General features: G+C 44.0%; 2 pseudogenes; both read right to left on the bottom strand.

Moving 5' to 3' along the window:
- Window positions 1-2,253: 2,253 nt before the first annotated feature.
- LOC120582668 (uncharacterized) lies at window positions 2,254-2,381 on the bottom strand (annotated as a pseudogene).
- Window positions 2,382-15,538: 13,157 nt separating this feature from the next.
- Window positions 15,539-15,657, bottom strand: LOC120582461 (uncharacterized; annotated as a pseudogene).
- Between the last annotated feature and the right edge of the window lie 4,959 nt (window positions 15,658-20,616).

Raw genomic sequence — 20,616 nt, 5'->3', positions numbered from 1 at the left:
ATTTTGATGAGGTCCAACTTACCAATCTTCTCTTTTATTGATTATGCTTTTGTGTTATATATAAGAAACCATTGCTTGTGCAATGTGTAATCTGAGAGAGGAGTCCAAAATGATTATCTTGCATGTAGATATTCAGTTGTTTCCAAATCATTTGTTGAAAAGAATATTCTTTTCTCCATTTATTTATTTGTTTGTTGGTTGGTTGGTTGGTTATTTTGTTGAAAATCAATTGCTATAAATCTTAGTGCTTATTTCTGGGCTCTCAGTTCTATTCTGTTGATCCACATGCCTGTCCTTATGCCAGCACCACACTGTCTTGACTATAGCTTTGTAGTAAGTTTTGAAATCGGAAAGTTTGAATCCTCCACCTTCATTCCTTTTCAAGATTGTTTTGGATATTCTGGGTCCCTTGTATTTCCACATGAATATCTAGTTATCTTTTGCTGTTATCAATTTCTAATGGTCACAGGATATGATCTGTGTATTTTCAAATTCCTTTGAAATTTGTTCTATGGTTTCATGGTAAATTTTTGTAAATGTTCTATTTGTACTTGAAAAGAATGTGTGTCTGCAGTTGTTGGGTGCAACAAAATGTCCATTAGGTCAAGTTAATAGCATTGCTCAAATCAGCTCAAAAATATTGCTGATTTTAATGTCCTTGTTCTATCAGTTACAGATAGAGATATGTTAAAATTAGCTAAGGTAGCTTTCTTTTGGTTAATAGTTGTGTGATATATTTTCCTCCTTTTAAATTTAGACCTCTCTACTTCTTTATAATACATAGCTTATAAATAAATAGTTGTACTTTGTTTTTATTTAAGTAGTCCAACAATTAATTGCTAATATATTTCAGTTTAATTCACATCTGTGTGCTTATTTTTGTCTCAGGGGTCCCATACTTCTTTCTCTTTTCTTATTTTTTTTACTAGGCATGTATTTTTCACTAGGTATGTATTTTTAAAATGTTATTTCCCCTCAACTGGCTTCTAAGTATATACTCAGTTTTTATTCTGTTAATAATTACCCAGGAAATTATAACCTTTGATGTTACTAACAATTAATGTTACTACCTTTACCCACTTCCTGAATCATATATTCCATTTCCATAGTTATCAAATATAGTCCATTCCACTACAATATGTTTCTTTAGTGAAGCTTAGTTCATACATAACTGATAAACAATGATGTCAGTATAACTCAGAAATTCTGCTAGTTTGTGTGGTTTTCTCTAGCATGTTAGTGTTTTGAAGTCATGAGAGGCAAGGGTCCTTATAATTAAAGACAAAGCCTAGTGTTGTATGAAGACCTTGGAAGAGAAAGTTAAAAATTCTGCAGAAATGCCTAACTTTAGTGCACCAAGACACTGTTTTAGTGGCTTTAAGAACCTCTAACACACTTGGTAACTTCAAGCTGTAGCAGAAAATACAGATGAGTAAGTTACAAGGACATTTCCTTCTGTGTTAAAATAATCTTTTCATTGATAAAGAAGTCTACTCTTAAATTGTATTTTTTTAAAATAAGTTAACACCCAGAAAGTGGACGTTTTTGGTATATGGTTCTATGAATTTTGACTCAGATTTGTGTACCCGTCACCATAATCAGGACACAGAGCAGTTCTTTTCTCCCCACACCTTCAGCGTGTTGTTCCACTTCCTCTGGTCTCTTTGGCTTTTAACATGAAATCCATTGTCATTTGACTAACTGTTTCTCCATAAGAAATGGTGCATCATTGCTTTTTTATTCTTCCTGCTTTCAAGGCTTTTTGTCCTCTGTCTTTAGTTTTCAGCAGTTTGATGAACAAGTGCCTGGCCGGGCACAGTGGCATGCATCTGTAGTCCCTGTAGTCCCTGTAGCCACCGGGAGGCTAAGGCAGGAGGATCACTTGAGCCCAGAAGTTTTGGGCTGCAGTGCGCTGTGCCGATTGGGTGTCCCACTAAGTTCGGCACCAATATGGTGACCGCCCCCGGGAGGTTGCCTGAGGATGGGTGAACCAGACCAGGTCAGAAACAGAGCAGGTCAAAACTCCCATGCTGATCAGTAGTGGGATCCTGCCTGCATGAACCCCTCAGCTACTCTCTTCATCTATGAGAGAGTTGTCTGAATGCAGAGGACCCAGCAGAGGCCTGCAAGGGGATAGAGGAGCCACAAGGTAGAAGGGGCCGCCCAACCCAGGAACATTTGCTTTGTTTATATGTGTGTAGGGGGAGGCTTTGTTGGTATTAAGCCACTGAGATTGAGGTTTGTTATAGTGTTAGTCCATCCTGACTGATGCAGAAATTGGTAAAGGAAGTGGAGTCTTGCTGAAATACAGTTGTTTCAATTAGCAATAATCACGCCTCGCATAAACCTCATTGGCTATGATACTGCCACTGCACAAAGCTAAAATCCTACAGTTGTGACACTGGCTTAGCAGTAGGTGGTAAGCCGTAAGGAAGCTATACTGGGGACTTGGCAAACAGAGATCCATATTCTTCAAAAACCATTTGTTAAAATGATCCCTTTTTGAAATGTGAGAAGACAATATATCTAATAAGTTCTTAGTACCAGAGAAAAGGGTGAGGAGTAGAGTCTCATTGTGTGTGGATATTATTGGCTGCGATGATGAGGTATTGCAACAATGATGTACGCTGAAGAAAGTCCTAGCCAGTGTAAAAGTAGAATTGAAAGGAAATGGTGATATTCTTGAAATTTGGCACCTTGAAGGAAGGGAAAGGCTAGTATTTTGAAGCCCCAAGTAGAAAGAGATACGATTTTTAAAAAGCTTTGAGCAATAAAGATTCAGTAAAACTTAGTTGAATAAAGCTCTCAGGGCAAATGTTTCAATTGTGGCCTTTTTGTTCAACTGGATAGGCTCCAGGTAGCTAGCTGCCTTTACATTGAGAGAAAGGCAAGGGAAGGAATGAGAAAGCACTTTGAGATTTGCGTACAATGACCAGGAAAGAACCCTGGTTATGATTAATCCATGGAACTGAAAGCAAATAGATTAGCAACCCCATAAGGGTTTGGAGGTATTAACTTTTGTAAGCTACCACAAGCCTGAACAAAAACTGGCTTTGACTGTTCAAGACTTAAAACAATCATTAGAGTGGCAATGGTGGTGCCGTGGGAGGCGAGCCTGAACCCCACATTCCTCCACGCACAGAACATCCTAGGATGTTCTCTTATCTGTCAGCTGCCAAGATGTTTTCAATGAGTTCCAAGAAAACCGGCACAATGGACTGAACATGTTGGCTTCCCATAAAACCTTTGACTCATAAAATCATGGGATCTACATCTCTGCTGGGATCAGTAGTAAACACTTTAAACTTACAACATCAAAAGGTGAACATTTGCAACTTCCGATTCTGACCAAGATGTGTTAACAGACCAGATTTACTTCCACACCAAATAACTAAAAAACTTAAAAAATACATGAAACAGTGTCATTAAAACATTGAATATCAGGCAGTGAAAAATAGTGATTCTCGAAAGATGAGAAGCTAATGAGATGACCCCTATGATGGCCCCAGCTTAATGCCTGGAGGTGAACCCAGGGAGAGCTTAGCAGTCTCTTCAAGTTGAGAAGAAGGAGCTGAGAGGCCAAAGTGGCTTGAGTTTGCAGGGCAGATCATCAGAGAGGAGAGTTGCACAGAGAGAACTCTAGAAATATGCAGAAGTTCCCTGGAGTATTCAGCTAAGTACTGGCCATGCATATGTATGAGGAAATTTCACGAGGCAGGGGAAAGTATCACCTAAAGGATTGGAGGAAGAATCCCTGTACTTCACACAGGGACAGACACAATGCCTATTCTCACCATCCAGAGAAGAAAATTTCATAATTCACGAGGTGTCAGATAGAATACACAGAAGAGATTGCCTCAGTAGTGGGGAAAAATTAACCCTAGACTAAACAGTACTCTGGGCCTATCTAATAAAACTTAATAGCAAGATCCGAAAGAAACTGATTCCAAGTAACTTAATCATGTCCCATAACAAGAGCCAAACATTTACAGAAATACAAAAACATCCAGCACCCAAAAAGGTAAAATTTAAAATGTCTGTATACATTCAAAATTAGCAGGCATGCAAAGAAGCAGAAAAACATGATCTATGAAGAACAAAATTAATAGAAACTGACTGAAAAATCACTTAGATAATAGAATCAGTAGGTTGGGACCTTACCACGGTTATTAGGACTATGATCCATATGTTCAGGAAGATAGATGAAAGACTGAACATGTTGAGTAGAGACAGAAAATATAAAGATCCAAACTGAACTTAGGCATGAAAACTACAATGTGTGAGATTTAAAAAATACACTGAATGTCACAAAAGGCATATTAGATATTGTAAAAGAGAAGATTAGTGAATTTGAAGACAGCAGTAGAAACTATCCAAAATGAAAGAGAAAGAGAAGAAATAATATAAACAAAGCATAAGTGGGCTGTGGGACAACTTCCAGCATCCTAATATACATGTAACTGGAGTCTCTGAAGGAGAGGAAAAGAGAGAAAAAGGAGAAAAATTTCATCCAGCCTTATTGAGATATAGTTGACATATAACATTGTATAAGTTTAAGGTAGGTGTACAATGTGTTGATTTGATACACTTATATATTGCAAAATGATTACCACCTTAGTGTTAGCTAACACCTTCATCACATCACATAATTACCATTTTTTTAGTGGTTAGAACATTTAAGATCTACTCTCAGCAACTTTCAAGTATGTAATAATTTATTAACAATAATCACCATGCTGTACATTAGATCCCCAGAACTTATTCATCTTAAAACTTGAAAGTTGGAAACTTTCACCCAACACTGGACGATGAAATTTGGCCCTGTTAGAGCAGAGAGCCTATCCTGAATAATACAGGTGATTAAGTAGGCAGATAGATGGGTATGATGTAGGTAGTTGGGTGGGTGGTGAGTAGGTGGTAAGTTAAACATAGTTGAGTGGGTACCCTTATACCCAGGAATCGGACTCCTCCAGAGCTCGGACCCCTGATTCTTAGTCCCTTACACCCTGCCAGACTAATGACTGTTTCATTCCAGCTCAGTTTCATCCCTAAGGAAGATCCACAAAGAGCTGTGTCATGAAGGATGGATAAAATTTAGGCACTTAGAAAGGGAAGAGGATGGTATTTCAGGAAAAGGGAAAGCATAAGCAAAGAAATAGAGCCATGGGGTTCAGTTCCCTGCTCTGTCACTGGCTATACTTACACTTTGTAGAAGTTTTGAAGGAGGATGGTCACAGACCTACCTCAGGGGTGTCAGGAGTGTCTGTCGGGAGTCTGGCCTGGAGCTGGGGACACCAGTGCCCTTTAGCTGGTGTTGGCACACTAACACAAAGGCCCTGATGCTATGTAAGGGTGGATTGCTGGCATGTAGCACAAGATGCTCTTCTCCTTGCTCCTGCCAGCCTAGGGTTTGGCTTACCAATGTCAGGGGTGGTGACTAAGGATAGAGAAGCAGGAGGGTGAGTGTCTTTTTCTTTTGTGGCTAAAGCATGCTTACTAGAGAATAGTCAGGGGTGCTGAGGGTCATAACCCTGGGAAATGCTCTGAGGGTCTTGGAGGGAGCCCTGAAATTGGCACGGTCCAGCTGGGTTTGCCCTGATCAGCTCAGCACTGCTTCCTGTGCCCTTGTTGCCTACTGCTTCTGTGGGTCAGAGCTCTGGGGTGCCTCTGGGTTTGTCACTAAGAATATTGCTATTAAGACATTTAGGTCCCCTCGAGATGCCTCTGTTCCCTAAATTTCAGTTATTTCCATGTTATCTGTGGTTTTTGCTATTTCTGCACGGACTCGGATGCATTATTTGCTTAACATTCTCTTTAAACAACCATTGAACGCCTATTAAAAAGAAAACATAAGTATAATTATTTAAAAAGGACATTTCATATATACCTATGATAAATGGAAAACCTGACAGAAATAGAAAGTGTTCATATAAATCAAAACATATGTTTAAAATAATGTAGTGTGATTCCACATGCCACAGTTGGAAAATGCAGGGCCCGCTCCTGTGGCTCCTGCCGGTTCTGTGCTTCTGTGACCTCTGCCTTCTGCTTACTGGGAAAGCGGCCTAGATGAGAAGCACACCCCACAGTCGTTATGTGTTGCCCCGCTGTTTTCTCTGTGGACCAACAAATCATCCCCGTGGTTTTGCAGGGTGAGGGACAGAGGTCTGGAGCGCCTGCGTTCAGAGGGACCTTCAATGTTGGGACGAACAGTATATCTGAAGAGGAAGTCCTGTTTGTTATCCAGTTCCATCTGAAGAATCTCACATTCCGTGAGAAGAACAGCAGTGGAAGCTTACATCAGGAGGCTGTCTCCCAAGCGCCCTTGGGCCCTACCAGATGCTCTAGGCAGGTATCCTCCAACCCTGCTGGATGGGCAGCCATAGACAGACAGCACACTTTCACCAGGGGCTGACAGCTGCCTTCACTTTCCATGGCATGAGAATGTCAGGAAGAGCAGGATGGGAAGGCAGAAGCCAGGGACATGTACACTCATTAGGCCACATCCTGAGCAGAGAGGAGGCCAGCAAAGCTATGTGGGGCTTCTTTGCTGCTAGTATAATACAGCACCTAATATTGATTGAAGCCTGGGATGTGCTCAGGCCTTGTGGATGTTCTTGCCCGGGCCTCCTCAATCCTTGAGGTCAGCCCTATCAGCATTCACTCTTTCAGAGAAAGATTGGTTTAAGAAGTGGGGAGAGCTGTGTGTGGCAGAGGGACTCCAACCAGGCTGTCGGAGCAGCCCCACTACTACCATGCCTTCCTGAGCGAGTGTCCCTGGGGGAATGCTCTCTTGCCAGCATCTTCTCCTATAAGAAACTCCTGCTGGAATTTTGACTGAGTTAGCACTGAATCTATAGTCCAAATTGGAGGAGAATTGACATATATCTCTTTGTTACTTTAGGTTTTCTTTATCTTAATACATTGTAATTTTTAGTGAACAGGACTTGCACATACTTTTAAAATTTATCTCTGAGTATTTCATATTTCTTGATACTATATAATTGTTTTTAAATTTGATTTTTCAATTATTCATTTTTGGTATATAGAAATAAAAGATTTTTATATATGGACTTTGAATCCTGCAACCTCTCTAAATTCTCTTATCGTTTCTAGTAACTGTTTTTGGTAGATTACTTAGGATTTTCAATATATATGAGCATGTTGTCTGCAAATAGACAGCTTTATTTTTTCCTTTCTAATCTTTATCTTTTTACTTTTTTTTCCCCCCTTATTACACAGGCCTAGTATCTCCAGTATTCTGTTGACTATAAGTGGTAAGAAATACATTTTAGAATCATTATTGGTTTATTTCTCAATTGTCCACATCATATTGTTATTAGATCATCTTGATTCCTCTCTAGAAATACATCTGGGATCAGATGACCTCTTATGCACTCTATTTAGTGAGCTGGTTAAATGTTTGAACTCTAGAGCCAGAATGCCTGGGTTCAGATCTTGACTTTACTAGATACTAGTAATGTGTACTTGGTCAGGTAACTAACCTCTTTGATTCAATTTTTTGATTTATAAAAAGAGCATGATTATAATTATACCTACTTCCTTGTTTGTTTGTTTTGGTGAGGGTTAAGCCTTGACTCATGGGAAGTGCACATTGAATGTCAGTATCAAGTGGGCTCCTGAGTGGTCTCATACGTCCAGCTTTGCCCGCTTCAGTCTGTTCTCAGCATAGCAGCCAGATGGATCCTGTTAAGCGCTAAGTCAGAGCATAGCACTCTCCACTTTAAACTCCTCCAGTGGTTCCTATCTCATTCAGAGTAAAAGTTAAAGATCTTACAATAGCTGTCAATCCCAGTCGAGGAGGCTCCATGGAAGCCCCCACCTCACTGTGCAGACGCTCCCTCTGCAGGGAGTGGACTATAGGAAGTGCTATAGCTCAGCCATAAGTTGTGAGTTGTTGGGGGTCAGGTACAAGTAGATGTGGGGTTGCCCTGCCCTCCAGGAAGTATGTTCTTGCTGAACCCAAGCTCCTGTTCCCACCTTGATATAACAGGATCATGCCACTACACAGGCCAGTCTCAAAGGGGCGTGGGCACAAAGCCCATTCTCAAAGGCTAAGCCAGCAAGCTGAGGAGGCTGGGAAGACCCCAGAGAGGTCAGCCTGCCCAGCAGCCAAGTTGGCTGATTTCTTGATGTGAGTATCATGTCTAGATGGTCCTGGGATCAGAGTATTCTTGCTGCAATTTCCTTTGCTTTGGAGGGAGAGAAGTATCTGCCTGTGCCATCTGTAGGACAGGGTCTATCCTGGTGTTTGAATGTTCTCACTCGATGTTTGGGGCCCCAGAGGCTGCACTGGAAGGCCCCTTGTGCTGGGCGCCAGGTATGCAGCAATGAGCAAGACACAGACCCACCTTCACAGCACTCATCATTTAGTGGGGAGACAGATATGCAAATGGCCAGCAGGGCAAGGATTGGAGCAGCGAGAGCTTGGAGGATGTCACCCACTTGATCCTGGGGATATGGTAGACAATTAGAGAAGGCCTCTGGGGAAGTGCACACCCAGTTTCTCAGGAATAAGTTATATCAGTCTACATTGATTTCTCTGGGGTTGAAGACTCAGGATTTCCTTTCCAACGGTTCCGATAAGCTGAACACTGTCACCCACTTCTTACCACATCAGTGTCGCCTGACCATCCTGTGTGAGGCAGCATCATTGGCTGGAACCCTGGCCGAGTTGTGGCTCCCTCGTTCCCGGCTCAGCAGGAAGGAAAGGGGGTCCAGAAGGGCACTGAACTGTGTACCACCTGTGCAGTATATGTGTGATCCCTCGTTGTCTGCTACATTGCTCTGCAGGTCAGCCTCATTAGTTCCTTTTTCAAGATGAGCAAACTAAGGCTCAGAGGGGTTCCCTTTTGTCCCAGGCCATGCAGCTAGAAGGAAGCCAAGACTGAATTTGCAAGTGTGAGCACATCCTGCAGAATTCACTATCTTCCTTCATGACTCTGACACTCCTGATCAAAGAACAGTGACATTTGTGGTGTCTCCCTCTCAGCCTCCAGGCATCAGAGTGTCATAGAAGCCAGAGCTGTGACTCAGTGAATTCTGTAACTGCCCCTAGACTTCATGTCACTTAGGCAGACTTCTCACTCAGCCTCCAGGGGAGTCTTGGACAGGGCAATTCCTATGACAAGCAAAGCTCTAGGGTGAGCCCTACACCACTCACTACCTGCTTAGCAGGCACCTGCACAGGGGAGGTGGCCTGACTGACCAAAAGCACTCTCCCCAAAGAGGCTCCCTTGCTGCTGGGCCCATGTTAATGCTAATGACAGTTTCTTTCTATCAAGCCCTTCCTGGGTGCCAGGCAAAGTCAGGGGCCCTTTATTAGATACCTCACCTCAAATCTCTGAGACAGTCAGAACTTCCAGCCTTATTTTATGGAAGAAAAGGTGACTCAGGTTATATTTTTCAGGTCGCCGTGTCTGTTATGAAGCCAAACTGACCCTAAGTCTATGTCGTCACCCTGCAGTCTGCTCTTCCCTCCTGCCTGCCTCCCTCCCTTTGCCTGACACCATCAGGAGCAAGGGACCCAGGTGGTCAGGAAGAAGTGCTGTGCTGCTCAGGATTGTGTCCTGGACAGTGGGCACTCTGCTGTGTGCCAGGCTAAGGAATGTGTGTTTGTCTCGGAGACAAGAACCAGTTAGCAGGACACTAATACAGGGATGACCGCAGTTTGTCAGGTGGCCGGGTTTTCTTGGGGTCAGAGGTTCATCACCCAGCCCCGCCTTCATATCACTTTTTTATATTTCAGGGCAGGATAAGTTGGGAGCCCATTAGAGCTGGGCCAGGGGTTCTCTGTTCTGGTTGCACATTGTAGCCCCCTGACCCGGGTTCCACCCCAGGGATTCTGATTCAGTTGGTCTGGGGTGGGACAGGATTATTACTATTTTAAAAAATCTCCTCTGCTCCAGAGGGTTCTGATTTGCAGCTCAGAGTGAGGACCCCTGATTTGCATGGTGCAAATCCCTCCTGACTCCAGCCTCCGGCTCAGAATTACCCACCCAGGCAGGAGGTTCTGAACTGGAATCCAGCGTGGCATAGGGGTCTGAGCTATGGGGCCACTGCCGAGTAGACTTCCAAGGGCCACACTAGCCGGCTAAGCCACGTGGAGAGCCAGAGGCTATCTGAGGCCCTGCCCCTTCATACATCCAGATGAAGGCTGAGCACATTCTGGGAAAACTGATTCCAGTCCCTGGCTAGCCTCTCTCTCTAGGATTGAGGAATTCTGGTGCTTTGAACTTTTTTCCTTGGAAGCTTGGCTTTCCAGCCCTCTAGGCTTGGCCGAGTGTCATCTCCTTTTGCAGCCATGGAACCAGCGCCAAATGAGCAAGGCACTTCCTGGAGGACTCCCAAGGAGACAGGCATTGTTTATTCTTTTCTCCTTCCTCCATCCATCTTCTGTCACGCCTCTGTGGCAGGCCCTATGCTGCTATTGTGTCAAGGAACTGATGGATGGGGAGATGCAAGTGACACATCCTCGTGGATGACCAACAGCTAGGCGTCTGTGGCTGAGTGTGTGCAGGATGCAGTGGGGCAGCTGGGAGGAGGCAGCTCCGGCAGGGCCAGTGTGGGACACAGGTATGCACATTTCTCAGTCTGACCAAATGTTCCTGCTTTTGGCTGGCCCATTCTTGGATCTGAATCCTGGCCTACATCCCTACTCTTCCCTAGAGAAACCAGAAGTGGGGGTGGGGTTGGTGGTGTCAGAGATACTCTAAGAGTGTATATGAGATTCTTAAATGCCTCTGAGTGAGCTGGACTCACAAGGGCTCTTTCTTGGGGCACCTGGTGGACCTCCAGACCTCATACTCCCTGCCCATGCTGCCACTTTGGGGGCAGAGGGAGCAACTGAGAGCTGTCAGGGGCATCAGAGTTTCTCTAGGACAGAGCTCTGCCAACTTTATCACTCACGGCTCCTTATCTGGAGGAATTTCCAGTTTGATGGCCCCTTCTCTCTTACAGGGACATGCTGGCCCAATAGCTGCCATAGGCAGAAGTCCTGAGGAGGCCCCTTTGTTCCTTCTCACCTGGCTTGATCTCACTGTACTGTGAGCCAGACTTTCATGGATCAGAGCTTGAGTACATACAGCAGGGTCTATGGCCCTGTTACTAATAATGTTTGGAAATGCTGAAACACTGCCCAGTAGCTTTCTGCAAGCCAGGAGCTCTTGGGTCCAGCCCTGAGGAGCCTTGAGCTTTGATGAGGGACCCCCAGGCTGTGAGCCTTGATGGTAGTCTCCAAGCCTACGCTCTGATGGCAGTCCCTCGAGCATCAAGCTCTGTAACATCTTCTAAATAGAGAGCCTTCAGCCGTAGGACCTCGTCTCAAGCTCTGCAGCTCTCACAGCATCTGTCTTCAGAATGAATGAATCAGTAACTGACTGGCTCCCTTCCCCTGGCTGTCCCTCCACCTCATTCACCAAGGATCCCCTCTCCCTGTGCCCCTGCCCCAACACGCAGACAGTCTGTGAATGAGTGCCTGCTGACCATCTGCCGATTATCTTCTAGGCTCACCTTTCACTTCTTTGAGTACTTGCTGATGTGCCCTTTTGGGGGACATCTAAGCCCATGCTTTACTTTCTACCACATTCTGTGCTGACCCTTTGCCCTGTCCCCTCCAATTCCACGTGCACCTCCTCATTCCTTTTCAATCAAGGGCCACAGTCTACAAAGGACTAGGGGTGCTCAGGCAGTTCCAGCCTTGCTCGCTTGCCCAGGAGGCCAACATGTTGCAGGAGCTGATGTGGATTGGCAGCTGAACCCTCAGGAGCACATGTGAGGCTGCCTTTCTAGATGAGGGTGGTGAAGGAAGGCCTATCTGGAGACCCAGAGGAGGACAATCGAGGATGGAAGGGAGGACCCACGGGGAGGAGGGAGTCAAAGATCAAGGCCCTTCCCTGTGGTCTGGAAAGACTGGGGCCTGTTACTTGTGGGCAAATTTACATCAGAGCCAGGAGTCTGCCCCCTTCCCACGGTATGTCACATACCTATGAGCTTCAGCTTAGACACAGGAGCCGGAGAGAGATGGGCAAACAGAGAGAAGAGGGGAAGATCCTGAGCAAGCCGGGCCCAGGAGGGCCCAATGGCAGGGTTACAGTGCATGCTGAGAGACAAAGTGAGGGCACCTCGTGGATTCAGGGATGGAGTGGGAAGCTGGGGTGGAGGAAGCTGGGACAACATCAGGAGGGCACATTCCCGCTTACCCTCAGTCCAGTGGGTCCCAATCTTATCAAGTATGTCAACCTCCTTTTGATACCCCCAAATCTGATGTCTTTCACATGATTGACACTATTTTTACCTTCTCTTTATGCTAATAATTTCCAGAAAGTAAATTAAAGCAGATTGTCTCTTTAGGTGAATGTGGGACAAAATGTTCCCAAGTGCTGTTGAGGATGGAATACCTCCAACCTTTAGAATATCAGCTTCACTTCTATAGGATTAATTTGTGCTCAGAGTCAATGTACTGTTCTAATTCTGTCAAATACATAATTATTATGTATTTGGATTTCATTAGTTGCATTATTTAAGATGACCAGGAAGAGTACCATTTTGCTTAAAAATGCCTTTTACTATGGAAAATTTTGATCACAGAAGTAAAGAAAACAGTAAAACAAATCTCCATGTGCCCATGACCAGCTTTAATAATTATTAACATATGATGGATCTGATTTCATCTCCAACCCCTACTCCCACTTCTTCTACTGACTCTGGCCACTAGGTTATTTTAAAGCAAATTTCAGACTCATATCATTTTATCTGTGAATACTTCAGTCTCTTCCTTCAAAAACATAACCACATGCTATTATAATACCTAAAAGTTGACAATTATTTCTTAATATCACCAAATAGCCCATTATATTTAAATTCCTCAGTTACTTCATTAATGGCTTTTTGCACATGGTTTAAATCAGGATCCAAACAAATTTCACACATTGATCGCATGTGGTTGACATGTCTCCTAAGTCTCCTGTCAGATCTAGTAGTTCTGCCCCCCTCTTTTTGTTTGTTTTCCTGGTCATTTATTTATTGAAGAAACCAAGTCATCTGTCTTGCAATGTTACCAATATTCTGGTTGATTGATGGTATCATTAATGTTTCTCTGTTCTCTGTCTTCCCTATGAACAGTAGTTAGATCCAGAGGTTTTACCATGTTCATGGACAGTTTTCTATAAGAATACTTCATTGATGGTGTGATTTAGTTTTTATTTTATTACAGCAGGAGTCACATAATGTCTGTTGTCTCTGTTTTTGTGAGACCTTCCTTACAGAGTGATGCATTGTAGAGATTTTTTTTTAAATCTAGGGAGTGGTTTTAAAACACAGCCATTAATGAACATTGCCCAGATTTATTATTATATTAGGGTGTATGACATGGTGATTTTCAAATTCTAACCACCTCTTCTGAATTTATTCTGAATTTATTAAACTTCTATAAAGAACTTTCCTACAGCAACTATTGAGTTTCCCTGAAATACAGTTTGTGTAGGAATTGCAGTAAATCCTTGCTTTTTACCAATTTCCAAAATAATGGACTGGTGTCCTACAAACTGCCAAAAGTGACCAGTGAGATGGATGAGAGTCTGAGATCTTGGCTTACCAAGAGCCACCAAGTTAGCTTGCCAGTTTCATGAATAACAGCAGAAGACATGTGACTCCTGGGTCAGAGACAAAGGTCCTTTACTCATGTCACAGCAAGCAGCGTGAGCTTCATGTTCAAATCAGTTCCCTTTGTCTCCCAAGTCCCCTGGGGTGACACGGGTAGATGCTGTACTGGCAGGCAGGGGTGCAGCACAGTGGAGAAACACTGAACTTGGGGAATGAGGTGCCACTTTTTTCCTGGAGGGAGATATTACTTATCTTTCAAGGTTTCTCTCAGCTAACATGCCACTGATGAAGGGCCTGGGCAAAGAGTTGTCAGGGCCTTACATTCTTTGCATAACTGTCCAGAATATGTAAGGGTGCTCAGGGCCATGGCCTGACTCTTACTGTGTATGTTTTTGCATTATTTATGGACTCAGTTGTTTTTAATGTATTTGATATATTTCATTACATTGCAGTGATTATTCTTTTTGATGCTCAAATTGTCCCATCTCTGGCCACTGGGGCTTAACTCCTGTGATCTTTTGACATGACCCCAGTAGTCTTGGGTGGAACCCTTACTTTCTAGTTTGACAAGATGTTACAGATCATGTTGTAAATTTCTTACTTCAGACCTGCAGGCATTCCTCCAAGAAGCCCTTTATTGGGGGGTGATATTTAGAGAACATAATCTGTGCGCTAGAGGTGCTCGTTGCTACTGGGTGGGTCATTGTATATAGGTCTTTTCAGAGGAAAGAGCTAGAAAATAGGTATTTGTTTCAAAATACCTATTAATAAAAATAAATTAGGAGTCAATATTAATATATCAGATTAAATTTTAAGATTACTAAAGTCGACTTAACTTTCTACATTTTGTATTTGTATCTCTTATGCTGAAAATTTTGATTTGTATTAAGACTAACATAATTATTTTATCCTAATATATAACAGTTTCTAAATAATATTACTAATATTATTACCACAATATGATTACCAAAGTAATCAATTTAAGATTTCTTTGCAGTTTATGTAGCATATGTCTTATTTGTAATATTCAGCCAGATTACTGTATTTTAAAGTCACTTTAATAATTCTCTGTATGGATAAGCCACCAACTGGATATCTAGTTAGGTTCATTTGTTTTATTCTGTGTTCGATTTTTTTGTGCATTTTCTTCTGACTTCATTTTGTATAATTATTCTGTAAAACATCTACAAGATTCAAATTCAAAGCTATAAGGTAAGGTAAATTCAGAGAAATTCAGCTCCCATCCTCTTCCCCTAAATACTTTACACTCCGTCCTCATCTAACAAACCCTTTTCATTTCCTCTTCAACTGTTGCTGCTTTTGTTTTAAAATATAGGCAAATGTGAATATAAACACATATGTCTCCCCAGTCCTTTTATAAAAGATAGTACATTATATGAATGATTCTATACCTTGCCTTTTCTCATTTAACACTATCTACCCTGTAGATTATTCCAAGGACGTATATAGAAATTCTCCTTATTCCTTTTTATTGGTACATAGCACCCCATTATATTGACATATTGTGGTTTATTAAGCCAGTTCCCAATTGCTGAAAATGTGGATTTCCAGTCTTTTGCTATTATAAACAATGCTTCAGTGAATAGTCTTACATTCTGTTATTTTTTTATTATTATTATTTTTTGCTAGTATCTTGATGATAGATTCCTAGAAATAAGATTGCTGAGGAAAGGTGTAAACACTTATGTAGTTTTGTTAACTATTGCCAAATTCCTCTCCATAGGGTTTGTACTATTTTGCATTTCCATCATTGCATACATTTTATTTTATTTTATATTTATTTATTTTATATTTATTTATTTATTTAATTTTATTTTCTAGGTGAGGCAACCCGTGGTTGTAAGGATTGTAAGGACCTTGTCAGCTTACAATCTCTTATTTTTTTTATTTTTTACACCTATAGCACCTGGTCTTCCTAGGTGGTCTCCCATCCAAGTACTAACCAGGCCCGACCCTGCTTAGCTTCCGAGATCAGACGGGATCGGGCTTGTTCAGGATAGCTCGGCTATAGACATTGCATACATTTTAAAGAATGATGTGATGGTTTTATTTAATATTTAAATATATCAGATGATATATATTTAGAGCAATTTAGACTTATAAAAATACTTTAGAGTTTAATTTTCAGAGAACACAAAACTTTGCAAAAAAACATTTGAGGATTTCTTGGGGAATATTTTAAGACAAGTGGTATAAGAGAGTGTAGAATAATTGGTTTTTATTTATGTTGCTCCTGGATGAAAGCTGAGGCTTTGATGTTAGGTAGACCTGTGTCTCCTTCCTCTCCATCTACTGGCTAGGTGACCCTGGACAAATCACTTAACTTCTCTAGGACTCATGAAGAAAGCAATTGTGGATAGTGTGAAATGAAATAATGCATGAAAAGCCCTTAGCACAGAGTCTGGAGCAGGTGGACCACCATGTGGGAGAAATTATTATTTTGTTCTTGTAAGGATCACACTGCCCCTCCCCTCATGGATCTGAATCAGGGTGGCAGCCAGGATAGGACTGAATGATCAGGGAATAGGTTGAGCAACTTGTCCTAGTTTGCCCCTGACTTTTCTGGTTTTAGCTCTAGAAGTCCCACACCCTGGGAACCCCTTCAGTCCCGTGCAAACTGGGACAGTTGGTCACCCTCTTGGGAAGACAGTTCTGGGTTGAGGGCCCGAGGGACCTCTACCAGAGGTTGGAGAGAGCTTCGTTCCACTGTTCTCAGAAGGTCACATGGCAGAATAAAACAAGCTATTCTCACAGAAGGGACCAGAAATGTTTCAAAGTCAAAACGAGGCCCTCGTCTCGAAAGGCTGAACAGCCAGGAGAAATCAAGGGAAGGCCTGCTCCTGTCCCCTCATCCATGCTGAGAATAGTTTTCCATGAGCCTTTGGCCTTTTGGTATCAACTGTAACTGAAAACCCCCTTTCCTGTCCCAGAATGATTGAGGTTAATATAATAATAATGAAGCGTATAGTTAACCTACTAGCTGTTCCAAAATATGGATTTTAATGTAATAAAAAGCAATCCCACGAAACCATATTTAGTTGTCACTGGGGTAAGTCATTGTTTAATATTGACGAACCAAATGAGAACGCTGTATTTGGCAGCCTGAGACTGAGGATTCACAGCAGGAATATTCATACCAGATTTGTATCACTCAGCTCCAATTATTTCAACATTTTCACGAAAGAAAAATCTCCTTCCATATTGCTGGGTACCTCAAGATTGCCAAGACGTAGGCCACTCAGCCAGAAAGTTCAGCAATGTGCTGGGATCCGCCGACCCACTTCCGATGTTCTCTGGCTGCTGAGCTTCCCCAGGAGCACGGCCTGCCTTCGGCTTTCTCATTTCTGCTGAGAAGAGCCAGGGAACAATCTCAGGGTGTGGCACTGCAAGCCCTCAGAGGTTTTAGCCCTGATTGGCTTATAATGTGACTCATACAACCAAATCTTGTTAATCGCCTCTGAAATTGTAGCTTTATGTTTAGAACGGCTTAACAGTTCCTTGAGACCTGGGACTCCTTTCTCACTGGGCACTCTGTCCACAGGAAATGCGTGCAGTCACCTGTGGCCAGTTACTCCTGTGCTTCCTTTGATCTGACCATCCACCGCGCCATTTTCCCCCTGAGCTTCAAGTGTATTGTGTTCCATCATATCCCATGGGGGATGTTGGGCCAGGTGTGGTGGCCCGTCACCTAACGGCACCCAGTGGAGTAATGAAACTTCCCCACTGTGGGCAGCCCTGGTAGGGGTGACCCCAGGCCTAGGGCAGGGTGCCCACTCCCAGTCCAGGCTCTTCCCAGTATCACCCTGATGCAGCCGAGGTGGGTACCAGACTGGTCAATGGGATTTCCTTTCCTGGGACCTTGATACTCCAATAGAGCCATGCGAGGGCCGAGCAAACATCTGGACTTCAGCCCACTTGGCTGTAGCTCTGGGAGTGGCTCAGATGCAGCCTGCTTCTCCAGGCCCCCAACTTTGCAGGACTCCCACGTGACTTCCCGTTGGAGGCTGTGGTATGGCCTCAAAAATCTGTGGGCCACCACAGTTGGAGACTTGCTCATGAAATAGCCTGGCTCCTCCAAGCATGGGAATTTTTTAAATTTTCTTAAATTTCCTATTAAGTAGTACATAAACCTGATACAAAATTCAAAATGTATAATAAAACACAGTAAACACGAAGCCTCTATCCCATTCCTGTCCCCTACTACATGCTGTCAACTTCTTTGTTTCTTTCCTGAAGGAACTTATACACATCCATTATTATGGCTACTTTTAAAATCACAAATGTAATCCACCTAGTTACATGCTGTCCCCACTAACATATCTGAGAGTCTTAGCGTTTCCAATGTGAGGAAGTAGTTGGGTGTTTTGCTGGAAGGTGCGAGGACCCGCTCCAAGGTGTCTCTTTGAAGCCGGGAGACTGTGAGTCGTCCTGTGTCTCTTCTAGCACCACTGCTTGCTTTCCGTTGTGAGAAGCAGTTTCGGAGGCCATTGAGTTATCTCATTCAAGTGTGTCTTCTGTGCGTGTAGGAGTGCATGTATGTATATGCATGGAAGTGTACGTGATGCTGGCTGCACACATATTTCTGACACCCACTGTGCAAGGTGTGATAGGGTGGGGAAAATCATTCATCTTCTAGCACTGAGCACAGGGCCTGGCAGACAGTAGGTGCTTGAGAAGCATCTGATCATCTCTTCCTAGTCCCCAGCATGAATCCCACACATTAGCCAATCTAGGAGATTGTTTCCCAGCTTCCCAGCCCTTGCTCAGGAAAGAAATTTGTTGTTTCTTGTTGTATTTTGTATCTTCTACCTGGAATATCTTCCCAAGTTCATCATCGCCTGTTGAAGTTACGAACACGCTTTCTGGCCCTCCTCTGGACTGACTGCCTTCTCCGACCAACCCGACCAGCCGAAGGCCATTGAAGGCATGCCTCTGTCTCACACAGGACTGCTCAAAACCTCACTCTTACACACAGTGACCCTCCCTTACCCTAATCCCAGTCCTAACGTCACCACAAGCGACACAGCATTATACATGTGGGGCACTGCTCCACTAGGCCTGATGGTTCCCAGTGGCTCCTGGAACCAGAGCGTGAAGACAAGCCTGGGGCCTCATCCATGGATCTCTGGTCTTTACATGATGAGCCACACTCTCTCTGAGCTGGGTCCCTCAGTGAGTAATTTCTTTTTTCTTGCTGTCTCCTGCTTAATCTTCTCTCCAAACTCCTGAGAAAGAGGGAGCTGGAGACAGACATGGGATTGGCTCACAAATCTCCACCATGCATGTGGGCTGTTTCTCCTCCCCACCATGCATGGGTGCTGGCCTGACCCTGTTAGCTATGAGCAGAAGAGAGAAATCATGGCTGTCTGGAGCTGCCCTTTTGGCCTTCACTCATTTGATCATCACTTATTCAACAAGAATTAATTGAGCTCCTTCCATGGACTGCGGGGCACTGGAGATAGAGCTGTGAAAAACACCATGTCCAGACCTGAAGAGCTGATGGTCTAGGGAGGGAGATCAACAACAAACAAATAACCAATAAACATACAGCTACTGTGTCAGCAATGCTGGGAAGCAAATAAAGGAGGCTAGGGTATGCAGTGGGATGGACACTGGCGATTTGTAAGGATGGTTGAAGAGGGCCTCTCTGATGAGGGGGATACCTGAGCAGGTACCGAAGGCAGTGAGGAAGACTGTGTGGGAGCAGAGCCTGGGTGCAGAGGGAACAGTTGTGCTGTATTGAGGACCTTTAGGGGACAACAAGGGCCCAGTGTGCTTGGGAAGGGTGAGCGAGGGGACAGTGGTAAGAGCTCGGGCCCAAGGTAAGGGTACTGGGGGTGGGATAGAGCGGGAGGCAGATTGTGCAGGCCACAGAAGGGACTTTGGATTTTTCTCCATGTGAGCTAGGAAGTGTCCTCTGGACTCTGGAGCATTCTAGAAGAGTGACAACATCAGACTTACATTTAAAAATGATCGTTCTGCAGCTGTGTGGAGAATAGATTGTAGAGGGGTGAAGGCAGAAGCTGGGAGATCTGTGAGGAGGCCATGACAATGACCCAGAGAGGAGAAGATGGGCCAGGGTAGTAGCCAGGGAGGTGGGAGGTGGTCTGATTCTGGGTAGATACTGACGAAAGAGCCAGCAGAAGGTGTTGATGGATGAGGCGTGGGATGTGAGAGGGAGAGAGGCTCCCAGTAGAACCCCAAGACTGTCGTCTTGAGCACCTGCAAAGTAGAGAATGGGAAGGCTGTGGAAATAGCAGGTGCTGAGATGTCAAGGACAGACGCTAGGTTAATGCCCATAGCTTGGTGGTGGTTAGCGACATAGGGCTGAGGAAAACCCAGCCTTGCTCTCATATGGGGCCCACAGTGCAGTGCTGCTGCTGTGTGAGACTCCCAGTAGGGCAGGGTGCCCACGGGGCTGCTCTTTTCACTCCAACAGCCTGATGAAGCCTGTTCTGGTCTTTGCAGGAATGCCATCTATAGCAAGTAAACTCAGTTGTTATCATTTGACCAAAATTCTCAAATTTGATACTGGAAGGTAGTTTTTAGACTCTGCTACATGGCTATTTTGGTAAGCGATCACTTTTGTTGTAAACAAACAGCAGGCCAGCCTCCACTGTAAGACATGAGGAATTCTGACATCCTGCCACGGTTGTGGGAAATGTCCACACTGTATCCTTTGAAACAATAGAGCCCGCTGAAATGTAAACAGTGCCCTTTCCCCTTGAACGTCCTTGCTGGCGCATCCCCTCTCCCCTCCTGCAAGGTCTCTGCAAGTTGAATAGCTCTTGCAAGGGGTGGCTCCTCCCTTGAAGTCAGAGGTCGGGGCTGAGCCAGCTGCTCCTCCATGCTCCTGGGCAGGACTCTGCCTTTCAGGGAGGAAGTGGGAGGGCCTTTGCTGGCCTCCGCATCGGTAAGTTTAGGGAGTGAGGGTAGGCACATCTTCAAGTGTCTGGACATTGTTGCTTGAGG

The sequence above is a fragment of the Pteropus medius genome, unplaced genomic scaffold (assembly GCF_902729225.1).
Source record: "Pteropus medius unplaced genomic scaffold, Ma_sr-lr_union100, whole genome shotgun sequence".
Lineage (NCBI taxonomy): Eukaryota > Metazoa > Chordata > Mammalia > Chiroptera > Pteropodidae > Pteropus > Pteropus medius.
The sequence above is the reverse complement of the archived record's forward strand: the minus strand, read 5'-3'. Positions and strand labels throughout refer to the sequence as shown.